At 45.1% G+C, this 15489-nt stretch overlaps 1 protein-coding gene across 1 annotated transcript in view; it reads left to right on the forward strand.

Moving 5' to 3' along the window:
- The window catches only part of LOC119172642 (uncharacterized), a 73125-nt gene that overhangs the window by 6189 nt on the left and 51447 nt on the right, over positions 1-15489 (forward strand). The window lies entirely within an intron of this gene.

Raw genomic sequence — 15489 nt, forward strand, 5'->3', positions numbered from 1 at the left:
CGGTATCTCTGCGCACGTATTCTCCCGTATTCCAACAAAGCAATAATGCGTATACCATCACGGCTGAGAAGCACGACTTGTTCAGTTGCGCAAAACAGCGAAATGCCACAACCCGCGTAGCCATAAAATATGCGAGAACTACTGTGCACGTGTAATTGATTTTTAAAAATAAATGCTATCAAAGGAACCTTTTCGTTACTCCATGGTATATACGAGCCTTTGGCCCAAGTGACGATGTCCAAGAAGAGGGAAGGAAGTCTGATAGTGATGTTGAACTAGAGAGTGTGAAATAAACCACCCGTATTACGTGACGTATACGACTATTGTGGCTTCGATGCGCAGAAAAAGATTATGATGTGGATTTAGTATTAAAAAAAGAAGAACCGCTAAACATTACATCTTTTCTTCGCGAGATCTTGCTTTAAGTTGACATGATGATCGTAGAGCTGTAATAAATTTAATCCTAATGCCGGGTTGTGTTCTCTGTGACGATGCAATGGATTCTGCCACTTAAAGCGAAGGTTTATTTGTGGCTGTAAACCTCCCTTGCTGACCGTGGCCTCTATTGACGGCTGTTACAATTCAATGAATTAGGTCAGGCCTGGACACAAAAGTGCAGTGGATCCAACAAAATCACACGTATAATATCCCTGACGTAAATTACAAAAGGTCGAGTGACTTCCGATTTCCTTTTTAGCTTTTATATGTTCACGTCTCTTTCTAACTTCCGAACTGCAACTTCCTTCTAGCCTATGACTTTCCCCCAGAAAGGTTAACGGAAGGAAAGTCTTTGTTAGGCTTTCCGTCCGAAAGTACAGCAAAGGAAGGCATCTGTGATGAGGTCAGCCGGCAATGGTCGTCGACGTGCGGACATCATACCACGTAACAGGAAGTAGCTGGTAAACGCACAGGAAAAGAGGTCACGTCGCGAGCCTCTCAATGTTGGGTGAAGGACGAGTATATGAAGGAGCTTCAGCGTATGTAGATTGTAACAGTGCATAGAATGAGGTGCCATACACGTTTTCACTTCTTCTTCACTTTCCTCCTTATCTTTATGCATTTTGATTGCTTGCAAGAGAATGAGCATCAGATTTATTTAATATTTTTTGATATAGGTACACCGAAAACATTAAAACAAGAAAGAAATAGGTAGGGAAACAGGCTGACAACTGCCATCTATAGGGGCACAGCACTTCCTTGCTCATTCAGGAAAGAAAAAAAAATAGTAAGAAAGAATTGACAGCTCACGGCCTTTTTATTTTTATTTTTTGGTATTCATGTCCAGTAGTATTAATAATAAGTGCACACTTGCCAAGGTGGTCCAGCGGTTGGGGAGCTTGACAGCTGACCAAAAGGAGGATTGAAGGAGGAAGGACAGGGAGGTTAACTAGCCAGAAGGTCACGGAATGAACGGCTGGGCTGTGGTGACCGCATTTTTCTGGACACAATACACCTTGGGCCAGTGTCTTATGTGCACACCAAAAAACCCCAGAGGGTCTAAATTTCCAGAGCAACCCCCTACGGTGTCTCATAATCATATCGTGGCTTTGGGACCTAGGACCCCCTAAATTTTCATCAGTCATAGTAACGACATTTCTCCAACTCTATGAAATTTTTGCAGATAATGTAGCGGCTACCGTTTTTTCTAACTAAATCATGGCTACACCTGTGAAAATATAGTAAGAAAAAATCAACATGATGTCGGCGTACATTTTGCAAAACTGTGCGGGAATAGATAGGGGACCAATGAGATCATGAAAGACACCTACTTCACCTTTTCCGTCAATATCGCTATGTTTTGCATTCGGCATTTTAGTCAAAGTAAAAGCCCCAGTGAACGGTGCTCATTACTCCTTTATATCGCAATAAGTCTCTAGCGCCCCTCCTCCCCCTACAGTGTGCATGAGAAGTGCTGTAGCGAATAATTTCGAGGTTACCTTTAGCCACCGCTATCTCTTGCCAACATTTATTTCACCCACGGAAGACAAAGCATGGAAACTAAATCGAGTCTTTTCGTCTTCGATCAATCGATATGTGGGATTTAACGTCCCAAAACCACCATATGGGAGACGCCGTAGTGGAGGTCTCCGGAAATATCGACCAACTGGGTTTCTTTAACGTGCGCCCAAATCTGAGCACATGGACTTACAGCACTTTCGCCTCTATCGAAGATGCAGCTGCCGCAGCCGGGATTCGATCCCGTGACCTGCGGGTCAGCAGCCCAGTACCTTAGCCACTAGACCATCGCGGCGGGGCTATTTTCGTTTTCGGCAACAACGGTAACGTGCATGGTTGTCGCGGGTCGCAATCCACCCCGTAACATAGTGATCTCTAGAGAACGTCATATATATGGTCGCCCAGCCACTGCATTGTGTCATCGAAATAAGCTTGAAGAAAGTAAAGAGTAGACGTAATCTGTGAAACTGCTCACCCGAAATCACCGTATGCCATTCCATGCCAGTTTCACGTGCAATAATCGGTGCCGTTATGAACAGCGTTTAGTATTCTTATTTACTAGGCGTGTCTCTCAAATTTACGCGTATACTATAGCGTGACAATGAAAAAAAATGTAATGGTTTTTGTAAAGCAAGTTAAAAAAATTGCGAGTAGGTTACAACATAAAGTTTAATATTACTGATATTCCAGCCCTACTACGACACCAGAAACTCATTCAGGTTGGTGCCTGCAGAGGCGGCTGCCATTGCATTTGCATTTGAATTCACAGTCACTGAAGGGAGCGAGGCGATAATCCGAACTTGGTCTCTTGCATCATGCCGGCATCGTTGTGCTGAGTAAATGCACTTTAGCACTAAGGAATAAGAGATAGAAGAACTGGAACTCTCACGAGCTTGCGTATCTGTAGCTGCATTGAGACGCAAAGCGCGACGACTCTCCGTACACCTTAGTAAATATCTTTTCCGTATCTACTTCGAGCATCTCCGTAATGGTTTTCGCGCATGATACTAGTTCGCGCATGATACTAGCTGGCTCCAGAATATAAAGTAGAAAAAAAGTCCCGGTAAGTCTGAGTAGGTCATCTATAAGCTTATGTTCGCAAGAAAAAGTTGGAGGGTGGTTAAACCAGGTGACAGAAACTCCCTATACTTCCCATGTATTCGCTCTCGGCCGCTGCAGCGCCGCTTTTACCACTGGCGGTTGCCGGGCATCCTACTAGAAATAAATCAAGAACGAAAATTTCTTTCATGACGTCACTGGTAACATAAGTTGATGAAAAGGAAGAATGATCAAGAGAAGGAGGGTTGCCCGGAAGCCCTTCTTTCCCACTTTGCGTGCGAGTGGAATGCGCTCGTTGCTTTTTCAGGTACGCTGGCCGCTGGAGAGATGCGGCCATTCGTAGAATTTTGTTAATCTTTTTAAAATTTTGTTCGTGTTTTCTGAATAGGTCGAAGTTAAGCTGCCTGATTTCTCAGTAAGAAAAAACTCGATAAATACAAACAAAATAAACTTTTTTATTGGACGTTTTGTATAAAAAGTAGACATACACGTGAAAGTGTCAGTCTATAAAAGCAGCTTCAACTTACAACTGACATACAAACAAAATGAGCAAACGTTGAGCCCAGAATATCCGAACCTATGCGAAAATGATCAACAATCACGAGTATACAGGACACGTCGTATTTGACTCAATTACGTTCGTTATGACGGCGCACATAGTTTTCTTACAGAAGTTCTGTGCCAAACGAGACTGAAGTTCAGAGGCATGGAGAGGCTTGAAGCGAACAGAAGTTTTTGGAGAAATAACGTCGCTAGAAACATTGTTTCGGCGAGTTGAGTTCTCTTCGTCAGAGCAACAGCGTTGCCTTGACGAAGAAAAGTAGGAACTGTGCTCCAAAAAAAAAAAAAACTTGCATGTATGAGATGCAAGCAAGTTTCCTGAGCCAACTTGAAAGGCAGAAGTCGGCGGGCTACCCCGATACGGAAATCTTGAGGGGATGTCAAAAAGTAATCATGTAGACTAAAGTCGTAAATGAGTCGCGTAGGAGAACAGAACATGTGCGCAACCAAAAGAGACAGATGATTGTCCCCTACATGCTTAAGTTTTCTCGCAACTTGAAGAAAATATGGGGTACGTGTTGCGATGTTAGCTCCCAAAAATTTGTCCTCAATTTGCTCCCGTTTGCATAAAAGTTCGGTTTCTCACAAGACCGGCTTGTTCTGTCTGGAAAAGAGAGGAATAGATATGTTGAACGTAAGTCATGTGTTGTGTATATGCTGCCTTTGTCATGCGGAAGGGTTTATATCGGACAGACGGGGGGGGGGGGGGTGCGTTAATGTTAGGCTATGGGAGTACTTAGCTTCTTTGACGACTTATGATGGTCTGCACTTACCAGCTCATTGCAGGGAGTGTGGCTGCCAGCTGTCGGTGGACAAAATCATTTGTTTGCTTGGCCATCGGGACAAATTGACTAGAGAAGTGATGGAGGCTTTTTACGATGAAAGGGAGGGGGACAGATGTGTGAGCAAACCGTCCGTGGCACTTGGTGAAAAGGAGGTTGGGTACCTGGGTGCAGTGCTGTTAGGTTAAAGCGATTGTTAGTATTTTTCGGCTTTCACGCATGTTCTTGCAAAAAAAGGAGTGATTATTATTTCGTTTTCGGTTTTCTTTTTTATTGGGTGTTTACACATGTGTCGATTTTCCTTGTTATTAGATTCTTTTTTGTATCCTTTTTGCTCTGCGGCACAATCGCCATGGTGTGCCATTGACTAGGTATTCTGCCTGATATGTGTGTGCGTGTGTTCCTTCTAATAAGGTTTAGTTGCCGGTTCAGCGCTTTTTCGTCTCTTCTTCTGTCTTTGTTTGTATAATTGCGCTGTTTTCACATCCAAATCGCAAAGGAGAAATCAGAAGCTACAACACCTCATTAGATCCCATTTCGTGTTAAACACTGAGACCACGCGTGTCAGCTTTCAAAGCCATCTTGCGCGTTCTTGGCCACTCATTCTTACTTTTGTTCTTAGTTTATCAAAGAAATACCCAGTACAGTTTTCTAGATGCGAAGCAGCTTAGGGCTGAGCTCAATCCGGTGTGTGCCGTGACAACCCTTACTGCACATGCGCAGTCCGCTGTCCCTCTCTCTCCTCTTCCACGCTTCCCCTTCTCTCGCCTCACAACGCTGAAGCAGGCAGCGTGTGCTAGCGAGTTTCTCGATTAAAAAAAAAAAAAAACCGACTGTTCGCGCTATACAAACGTTCACTGGCTACCCCGTATATGTGGGCACTGCATCTTGACCTCCAAGGTTGTGCAGGTGGGAGATTTCTCTTGCGCGTTGTTGAACAACAAAACATTCTCAGCTCGCACATCAACTAAAGATGGACTGCGGGTGTCTGCGTCCAATCGAAGTCGTCTGACTCTCACAACCAATTACCAGCGATTGACATGTTCCAGTGGGAAACACCAGTTAATCACTGAGTGTTTTGCGCCTCTCTAAGTTTCTCTCTGGCGCAACGTCGGGATAAGCACCAGCGTCAACGTCGCCGCCAGTGTAAGCGTTAGCGCTTGCCGCTTCGCATCTACACAATGGTTGCCGTAAGCGGGAAACGGTGTAATGTCTCCTCTACCTTTTGTTCCCTGAATGTTGTCCTTATCGTGGGCGGCATCACTTTGGTAAGTGAGGTGACAGCAGGATGCCGTGTTTTAATTTGTGTTCTATTAGCGTCAAATGAAACTTGAACAGTGGCAAGCCTTCTCGGCAGTGTAGTGCGCGCCTTCCAGTTAACAATGTTGACAGGCGCGCGCATACTGTTCGGCAGCTCTGCACATACACGCGTGCATGTCCGTGGTGATAGCTGAACTCATTGATCGATTTGTGGGGTTTAACGTCCCAAAACCACCATATGATTATGAGAGACGCCGTAGTGGAGGGCTCCGGAAATTTCGACCACCTGGGGTTCTTTAACGTGCACTCAAATCTGAGCACACGGGTTTGCAACATTTCCGCCTCCATTGGAAATGAACCAAGATCATAATCAACATGACCATACCATGCCAATGCTATATCGAACCTACTAATTGACTCTGAAAAATTCGCTATAATTATAAGCATAGAACTGAGAATAGCACTATTTGCTACGCATTCATCATGCATTTGCTGCAGCAGTTTCAGACGCTATAGGAGAACTGTTTCGCGGAGAAAGTTCTCACAAAGAAACTCGTTTTGATAAGGGTCTGATGATCTTTGTTTGCTTCAGAAATTTCTTTGTGCATTCAATTCTGACGACAAATGAATCATATTTGTCGTCATGACGATGATTGTATTTATTGAAACGTAAACAACCATAGTGTGAGTACTGCATATTTCATACACTTCTCATTGATGAATATAAAATTACTTTTTACGCACACCATATTCTCTTTTTTGTGAATTTATGTATTTATTGAACCCTAAGTTAAAAAAAGAGAAAAAATATTCATAAAATCACGAGCGAACCTAAGCAGCAGTAAGCGTAGAGGTATAGTGGTGTCCTGTTTAAGTGAAACAATGAAATGAATGGAAGAGTCATTGCCATCTTTTCACGATGCTTACCTCTTTTCACTAGGTCATTAAACAAAAATGAAATTTAAGAAACAAATATTATATAGAAATTGGGGTTATTATCAGCATAAACTAGCACAAACCTAAAAACTGGGCATTCAGTGGGCGAGAGGGGCGGGGTGAATGCATGTTGAAGCGACAAAAAGGGCTCCTTTCATTTCTACAGCCGAACTACTTCGTTGTCGCGGCCGACGTGGTCCGATAAGTAGGAGTAAGCGGCTTCCTCCACTGATCAATAATTCATGGGCATCGCAGGTCCGCCTTTATGTGATGGCTTTTCGATCCTCCGAATCTTCAGCTACCACCCACCATCTTCGTTCCTCCTTTGACAACGCGTCACCATCATAAGATATCGGCGTTCCCGTTTCTTTCCAAGAAAAAAAATAACAGGCGTTGTTCTTTGTTTGTAGTAAGTGTTGATGGTTGAATCAGTTTAACAAACAAAGTCGGGGTGTTATCGCGCTCCAGTGGGGAAGCTACCACGCTTTTGAAAACGTCCCGGATACATAAATAGGTTTTTGAAAAAGAAATTTTCTTTTTTCTATTCCGCGGAATAAGATTTTGTACAGTTTTTCAGATTATTTTTATGCGCACTTTCATGTTCTCTAATCGAACTTGTGTGCAACCCTTCGGTCAAGGGATATTTGTCATGCTTAGAACGCTGACTGAAAGCTCTGAAAACAATGCAGTAGGTTAAAGGTTGCAGAAAGAATAGTAGCACAACTAACCCAATTTAGTGGCAAAGACGTCAGCGTGGCTAAAAAAAAGTATAGAGTGCCACTGTCCTTCTTAATACAGCACCGCCACGTTTGAACATTTATAGATTTCAGTAGAGACAATATCCATCGTGAGCGTAGCCAGAACTTTTGCTGGAAAGTGAACGGGTTCAACAATACCTTATATAGGTTAGCGGGTGCGTTTCTAGGTGAACACCGGCGAGTGAGAACATACGAACTTTTGGTGTCCGCATACATTTGCCATGTGCGCCATCTTGTGGCAAACGGTCTGCTGTCGAGAGCCTTTTTCTGACGAATTCCGTCAGAGTAATGCTCTCGACAGCAGACGGCTCGCGACGAGACTGCGTAGACGGCGATTAGGGAACGCATTTTTGTGGTCGGTACACTTTTACTTACGGGTGTACGTGTGCATATACACATGCAAAATTGAAAGCTTTGAGGGGGAGTTCCAATCCCGAACCTCTCCCACCTGGCTGCCCCATGCCCCTGGTCACATTAGGTCAATAAATAAATGAATAAATAAATGAATAAATAAATAAATAAATAAATAAATAAATAAATAAATAAATAAATAAATACTTTAACGTGCCCTGGTACAACCTTGAGGTCTTAGTGCAGACGCACGCAGAAATAAAACAATACAATAAACAATACGATAAAATCTACAGAAAAAATAAAAAAGAGGGAAAATACATACAAACATATATCAGCTCAAAATGGGAAGAATAAAAGACAACACGAGAATCATGGAATGGTAGTGAAAAATAAAGGGCAATGTACACAACTATGTGGGCGACATATCACAGTTGAGATAAAAACAATGGTAGTGAACTGTGAAAAACACCAAGACCATGAAAGTTGACATAATATAGACATTGGATTCTGTGAACGATAGAGTGTTGAAAGAAGTTCGCAGGTGCATGAAATGGTCAATTATCTCTGGATAACTTATGAGCAATCCGAAAATTTACACATCTCAGAAGGGCAGGGTATCCTAACGTGAACTAGTTTGTAAAGAAATAAGAGATCAGCGCAATTTTGTCGGCAGTGAAGTGATGGCAATGATAATGATTGATTAATATGTGGGGTTTAACGTCCCAAAACCACCATAATATTATGAGAGACGCCGTAGTGGAGGGCTCCGGAAATTTCGACCACCTGGGGTTCTTTAATGTGCACCCAAATCTGAGCACACGGGCCTACAACATTTCCGCCTCCATCGGAAATGCAGCCGCCGCAGCCGGGATTTGATCCCGCGACCTGTGGGTCAGCAGCCGAGTATACCTTAGCCACTAGACCACCGTGGCGGGGCGATGGCAATGATAATAATCTGGCTGTGTTAGAACGATATCTAGAGTAATATTGTCACGACGTCCAAACAGAGGTCTCGCCGCAGATATTGAGGCACCAGAAGCAGGTCAATCTTTTTTAATTAGAACGCGCAAGCGAATTGTTCTTTTTCGTTCATTTAATAGTCCTTCGTGGCACATGCACAGCTGCCATCGTTTTTCTTGAGCAAGCACGTGACATTTGCCTCCCTCCGAAAGAGGCGTCGTCCCGATGCGCAACTTAGGTGCTCTACCAGGCGTATGAAGTGGTCGTACGAAAGCGGTAACCGGGAGCTCAATAAATACGGTTTTATACGCACGACGTGCACGACTTCGTGTAAATGCTTTTGGCGCTTAGAACTACAATCAGTGTCGGGAACAAGTTTGTAGTTCACGTCGTTCAAACGTCGCGTGACGCTGTATGGACGAAAGTACCGTCTTAGCAGTTTCTCAGACAGTGCACGTCGACGTATCGGAATCCAGACCCACACTTTGTCGCCTGGTGTGTAGCTAATAAACTTGTGTCGGGTGTCGTAGCGTTGTGCATCTTGATGCTGCTGATGACAGAAGCGCACGCGCGCGAGCTGTCTGGCTTCTTCGGCACGCTGAGTGAATTCTTCGGCGTCTACATGGATGTCGTCACACTCATGCGGAAACATGGCGTCAAACGTTGTCGTGACTTCGCGACCATAGATCAGACTAAACGGTGTCGTTCCAGTTGTTTCTTGTCGAGCGGTGTTATAAGCAAAGGTCACGTACAGCCATATCTGATCCCACTTTTTATGTTCCGTGTCAACGTACATGCTGATCATGTCTGTGAGGGTCCCATTGAGGCGCTCCGTCAGTCCGTTTGTCTGCGGATGATAAGCAGTTGTTCTCCGGTGAGCTGTACCGCTGAGTCTGAGAGCCGACTCCAAAAACTCTGCGGTGAAGGCGAGTCCTCTGTCTGCGATCACTGCTGTCGGAGCGTCATGCCGAAAGGCGATGTTTTCGATGAAGAACTGAGCGGCTTCTGCTGCTGTGCCGCGCGGCATAGCTTTATTCTCCGCATAACAGGACAGGTAATAAGTGACCACAATAATCCATCTGTTCCCTGTTGCGGAAGTTGGAAAGAGACCCAGGAAATCCATTCCAATCTGGGTGAACGGCTTTTCTGGTGCTTCGGCTGGATGTAAAAGACCGGCTGGCTTGCTGGGAGGCGCTTCGCGTCTTTGGCAGTCGGTGCAAGTTCGCACGTGATGGTTAACAGCAGCGGGTAACTTTGGCCAGTAGTACTTGCATCGTAGTCGGCACAACGTTCGGGTGTAGCCTAGATGACCAGAAGTTGCTTCATCATGGCACGCTTCCATAATTTCTTTGCGAAGAAAGGCCGGCACGACGAGCAAGTGCGGGCTACTGGTTGGTGAAAAGATTTTCTTATAGAGAACATCGTTTAGCAAGCAAAAAGATGGCAGTCCTCTAGAAAATAACCGCGGCACGTCATTACGTCGTCCTTCTAAATATTAAATGAGTGGTAACTGCTCAGGGTCACTGCGCTGCTCTCGTGCAATAGTGGCCGTGTTGACAGCTCCCAAGAATGCCGTGTCGATGTTTTCGTCATCAGGAGCGACAGTTTCCACTGGCGACCGTGATAGACAGTCGGCGTCGGTGTGCCTCTTCCCAGATTTATGGACGATGGTCATGTCAAACTCTTGAAGCCTTAGGCTCCAGCGCGCCAAACGGCCAGATGGATCTTTAAGGTTGGTGAGCCAGCACAAAGAGTGATGATCGTTAACAACTTTGTAGGAGCGGCCATACAAATACGGACGAAATTTGATGACTGCCCACACCACGGCGAGCCACTCATTCTCGGTGGTCGAGTAGTTCCCCTCCGTGCGAGAGAGAGTTCTGCTGGCGTAGGCTATTACTCTTTCACAGCCGTCTTGCCACTGCACCAGAACAGCACCTAGACCTACATTGCTGGCGTCAGTGTGAAGTACTGTAGGGGCGTCCTGGTCGAAGTGCGCAAGGACTGGAGGTGTTTGCAGGCGTTATCGTAGTTCATTGAATGCCATTTGCTCTTGTTCACCCCAAAAGAAGGGGACGTCCTCACGTGTGAGTTGTGTCAACGGCGCCACAACAGACGAAAAGTCCTCGATAAATCGCCGGTAATAGGCGCACAACCCTAAGAAGCGTCTCACAGCCTTTTTGTCACGTGGTGCAGGAAATTGCGCTACGGCGTCTATTTTGGTCAGGTCAGGTCGAACACCCTCGTGACTGACGACGTGGCCTAGGAAGCTGAGTTCGTTGAAACCAAAATGACATTTTCCGGTTTTAAAGTAAGGCCAGCCGAGCGTATGGCTTGGAGTACGGTGAATAGACGGCTGAGATGTTCCTAGAATGATGCGGAGAACACAACATCGTCCAGATAGACCAAGCATGTTTGCCACTTCAGGCCCGATAGTATGGTGTCCATGAGACACTGAAAAGTGGCTGGCGCCGAGCATAACCCAAAAGGAAGCCCCTTAAATTCGTAAAGGCCATCAGGCGTCACAAATGCCGTTTTTTCACGATCTCTCTCGTCGACTTCTATCCGCCAGTAGCCGCTTCGGAGGTCCACTGAAGAGAAATAGCGCGCATGACGCAGACGATCGAGTGAATCGTCTATGCGAGGCAGTGGATAGCCGTCTTTCTTCGTGATTTGGTTCAATTTGCGATAATCAATACAGAAGCGCAAGCTGTCGCCTTTTTTCTTGACCAAAACCACGGGGGACGCCCAAGGACTTTTCGAAGGTTATATGACGTCCTCCACGATCACCTTCTGTACTTGCTTCTGAATCTCTTCGCGTTCTTTCGAAGCCACGCAGTAGGGTTCTACCGAATCGGTCGCGTGTTGTCTTCAGTAATGATGCGGTGCTTGGTCAATGGTGTCCGCTGGACCTTTGACGTACGCGAAAAGCAGTCTTCGAATTGGTGTATAAGTTCAAGCAGGCGCTTCCTATCAGAGGGTGGTAGCGTGGAGCAGATGTCCACCGACAAAGTTGTCGAGTCAGGGACAGTCGCGTCATCTGGTTGCAAAGCAAAGCAATCCCCGGCTTGGTCTATATCGTCGAAGTAGGCAATTGTGGTACCCTTCTGGATTTGACGGCACTCGTTGCTGAAGTTTGTGAGGAGTGCTTCTGCCTGTCCACCAGTAAGCGTTAGGATGCCTCTCACGATGAAAATGCCTTGCGTGAGCAAAAGAGCGACTATGTGTTCCACTATCACATCTTTATAAGAAGGCCTCCCACTGGACACAGACACAAGGCAGCAGGATTTTGGTGGGAGCGTCACATCGTCGGCTATTCGCAAACGGCCGCGTAGTTCGTCGCTGCTGTCGTCGACATACGGATGTGCGCAAAACGTCACCATACGTTGAGGGATGCTGATAACAGCGCCATCATCTCGAAAAAAATTCATGCCCAAAATTAATTCTTTACAGCAGTCTGGCAACAGGACGAAAGTGGCCATGAAGCTAGAATCCCCAATGCGAAGTGGTGTATTTACCCGTGGGAGTCATCAGCTGACCATCAGCACTCCTTATGTGTGGCCCTGTCCACGGTGTCTTGACCTTTCTAAGGCGGTCAGCGAGTTAATGTCGCATGATTGAGAAGTCGGCGCCAGTGTCGACCAGTGCTGTAACGTGATGTCCGTCAATGAAAACGCCAAGCTCAGCACGTACAACTTCACCGGCATTAGTATTCGTCATCATGTTCGTCGTTGTATTCGTCGTGGTTGTTGTCATATCTTCTTGCGATGATAGGGGGAACTTTTTGGTGTCTCGACGATTGGCAACCTTAACCCCGGAGGTCGCAGCAGTTAGTTTCCCCGGCGCGGGCAAGGCGAACGGCCTCTTTTGACGTCCGCGTAGCTCTGAGGGAAGTCACGGTGACGCGCAGGAGATGGAGATCGCCAGCGACGCGGTGTAGTTGCTTGGGCAGTCGACAGTTGATCGGCATCGTGGGCACGACGGTCTTCAGAGCGGAAAGAAGCGGGACGAGAAAAGTTCCCGAACCCGGAATCGCTATGACGGCAATAGCGGGCAATGTGACCTGGTTCTCCGCAGCGGTAGCAAATCGGTCGACGGCCGGCCATGCGCCACAAGTCAGTTCGGCGAACTGGTGGTCGTCTCATGGAATCCCGTTGCCACCTAGTGTTCTGAGCTGTAGCACTTACTGCCGTGTCGTTCGGCAGGCGGTCAAAGTGTCGGTGTCGTTGTTGCAGTGCGCGCTCAATGACAGTCGCTTCTCTTATGAATTCATCGACTGTTGTAGGTGGATTTCGTACGAGGCCCGCAAACACTGCTTCTTTCACACCCTGCATTAGGTGACGCACCTTCTTCGCCTCGGGCATGTCAGGGTCAGCTCGTCGAAACCGACGGATCATACCCTCTGCATACATGACGGCTGTTTTGTTGGGTTTTTGCACCCGAGCCTCAATCAGTTGCTGTTCGCGATCCCATCATCCATGTCCGAAAATGTGGCGAGGAGCTTTCGACGGAAATCTTCCCAAGATTAGAAAGTAGCCTCGTGGTTCTTGTACCACGTGCGAGCGCTATCTTCCAAGGCGAAATATGCACGGCCAAGTTTGTGCTGTTCGTTCCAGTGATTAGATACAGCGACCCGTTCGAACTGTTCAAGCCAGTCCTTGACATCCTCGTACTCTTCCCCATGGAAAACTTCAGGAACGCGAGGATGTTCAAGAGTCACCTGCGAGGGAAGAGTGGTCTGCGATGGAAGGGTAGCCGTGGATGTGGTAGGAGCTGCCGTGCTGGTAAGAGGCCAAACAGGTACGGACTCCGGACTTAGGCCTAGTAGGCGCCGACTGAATCGGTGCACCGGAGTCGTGATGAGGGGCTGGGTCTCTGGACTAGGTGAAAGGGTCCGAGCAAGACTGTCCTGCATCCGGTTGTAGGCTCCAGCACCTCCACCAGTGTCACGACGTCGAAACAGAGGTCTTGCCGCAGAGATTGAGACACCAGAAGCAGGTCGATCTTTTTTAATTAGAACGCGCAAGCAAGTACTTCTTTTTCGTCCATTTCGTGGTCCTTCGTGGCACATGCACAACTGCCATTGTCTTTCTTGAGCAAGCACGTGACAATATATAGCAAAACGATGGTTGTAAATGCTTATAAATTTTTTTCTGAACTCGCTCGGTGGCGTAATTGTCAGATTTAGCAATGCAATTCCACATCACGGAAGCATATTTAAGTTGAGGAAGACATATTGCGGTGTACGATTTCTAGAAAGCTGCAGGAGAACTGAATTCTCGAGAAATTCTGCAAACACAACCACGAGAACGAAGGCCTTGCGTCGTAGTACGTTTTGTGTGTGCAGAAAAATTAGGCATTATATCACAAAGAACACCAATATCACTGAACTCACACACCTTACATAGCGACACGGTACTGACAAAGTATGGAAATGACATGATGGATGTTTTGCGATAAGGTTATGAACCTGGTGTCAGAGGTATTCAGGGAAAGGTTATTATTGCCACGCCATTCAGAATAACACAAATCTGACTGCAGCAAACGACAGTTGTTAACTGAAGAAATTTCCTTAAATATCTTGATGCCATCGGCATACAAAAAAGAATAACGAATTGCAAAAGAAATGTCGTTAACCTAATTTAAAAATAAGAGTGGGCCTAATACCGACGCTTGAGGAACCCAACTAGTAAGTTTGTACAAGAAAGACGTTTGGCAATTTACGGCGCCATAACATGATACATTAAGCAGATAGCTGTGCAAGAGATTCACAACAGACGAGCCAACATAAATGTTTGTAAGTTTAACCAGAAACAGTGAGTGGCTGACTACATCAAATGCCTTGCTCAGGCTACAGCAGACTACGTGAATCTGTCCTCTCTTCGAGACAGGGGGGGGGGGGGGGAGGGGGCGATTTGCGTCATGAAATTAGCAAGAGTGGTGGTATAGTTGAGTTGTCAGGGAGAAATCCGCGATGATTAGGAATCAACGAATTTTTCGCGCTAACATACAGTATGTTGTGAAGGGCCAGCTCAACGATCTTCGATATGGCACACAGTAGAGAAATTGGGCGATAACTAGAAACATCAGTTTTGCAGCCCGACTTAATTACTGGACATATACGTGCAGCTCTCCTTATGCTGGGAAATGCAAAAGCATTTCCAATAATAATAATAATAATAATAATAATAATAATAATAATAATAATAATAATAATAATAATAATAATAATAATAATAATAATAATAATAATAATAATAATAATAATAATAATAATAATAATAATAATAATAATAATAATAATAATAATAATAATAATAATAATAATATTAATAATAATAATAATAATAATAATAATAATAATAATAATAATAATATTAATAATAATAATAATATTAATAATAATAATTATAACAATAATAATAATAATAATAATAATAATAATAATAATAATAATAATAATAATAATAATAATATAATGCCGAAGTAAGTGGAGTAATTTGAAAGTTGACGCATTCTAAACGCATTTAGCTTCTTCTCTGTTATGACTACCATATGCAGCAGTACAGTCTCCGACCACCTCATTCAACGTTAAAGGCAATAGCAGAGAGTTCGCACGTATTAAATGCTAATAAGCTTTACCCATCGCCAGCACCTAGGGGAAAACTTGTAATGCTAGTTAGCTGCTATGAATGCTTACTCATTAGGAATTACTTGCACAATCACCGCAGTAAGTGGCAAATTAAGTAGAATTAAGGGGCGACTACGTAGCGATGAAACACGGCGGCTATGTAGCACACCCAAAAACATTTTGTTTCTGGATGCCACCACCAAAACGTGACGACGCAGACTGAATAACGGTA

Source organism: Rhipicephalus microplus, chromosome 4, assembly GCF_043290135.1.
Source record: "Rhipicephalus microplus isolate Deutch F79 chromosome 4, USDA_Rmic, whole genome shotgun sequence".
Lineage (NCBI taxonomy): Eukaryota > Metazoa > Arthropoda > Arachnida > Ixodida > Ixodidae > Rhipicephalus > Rhipicephalus microplus.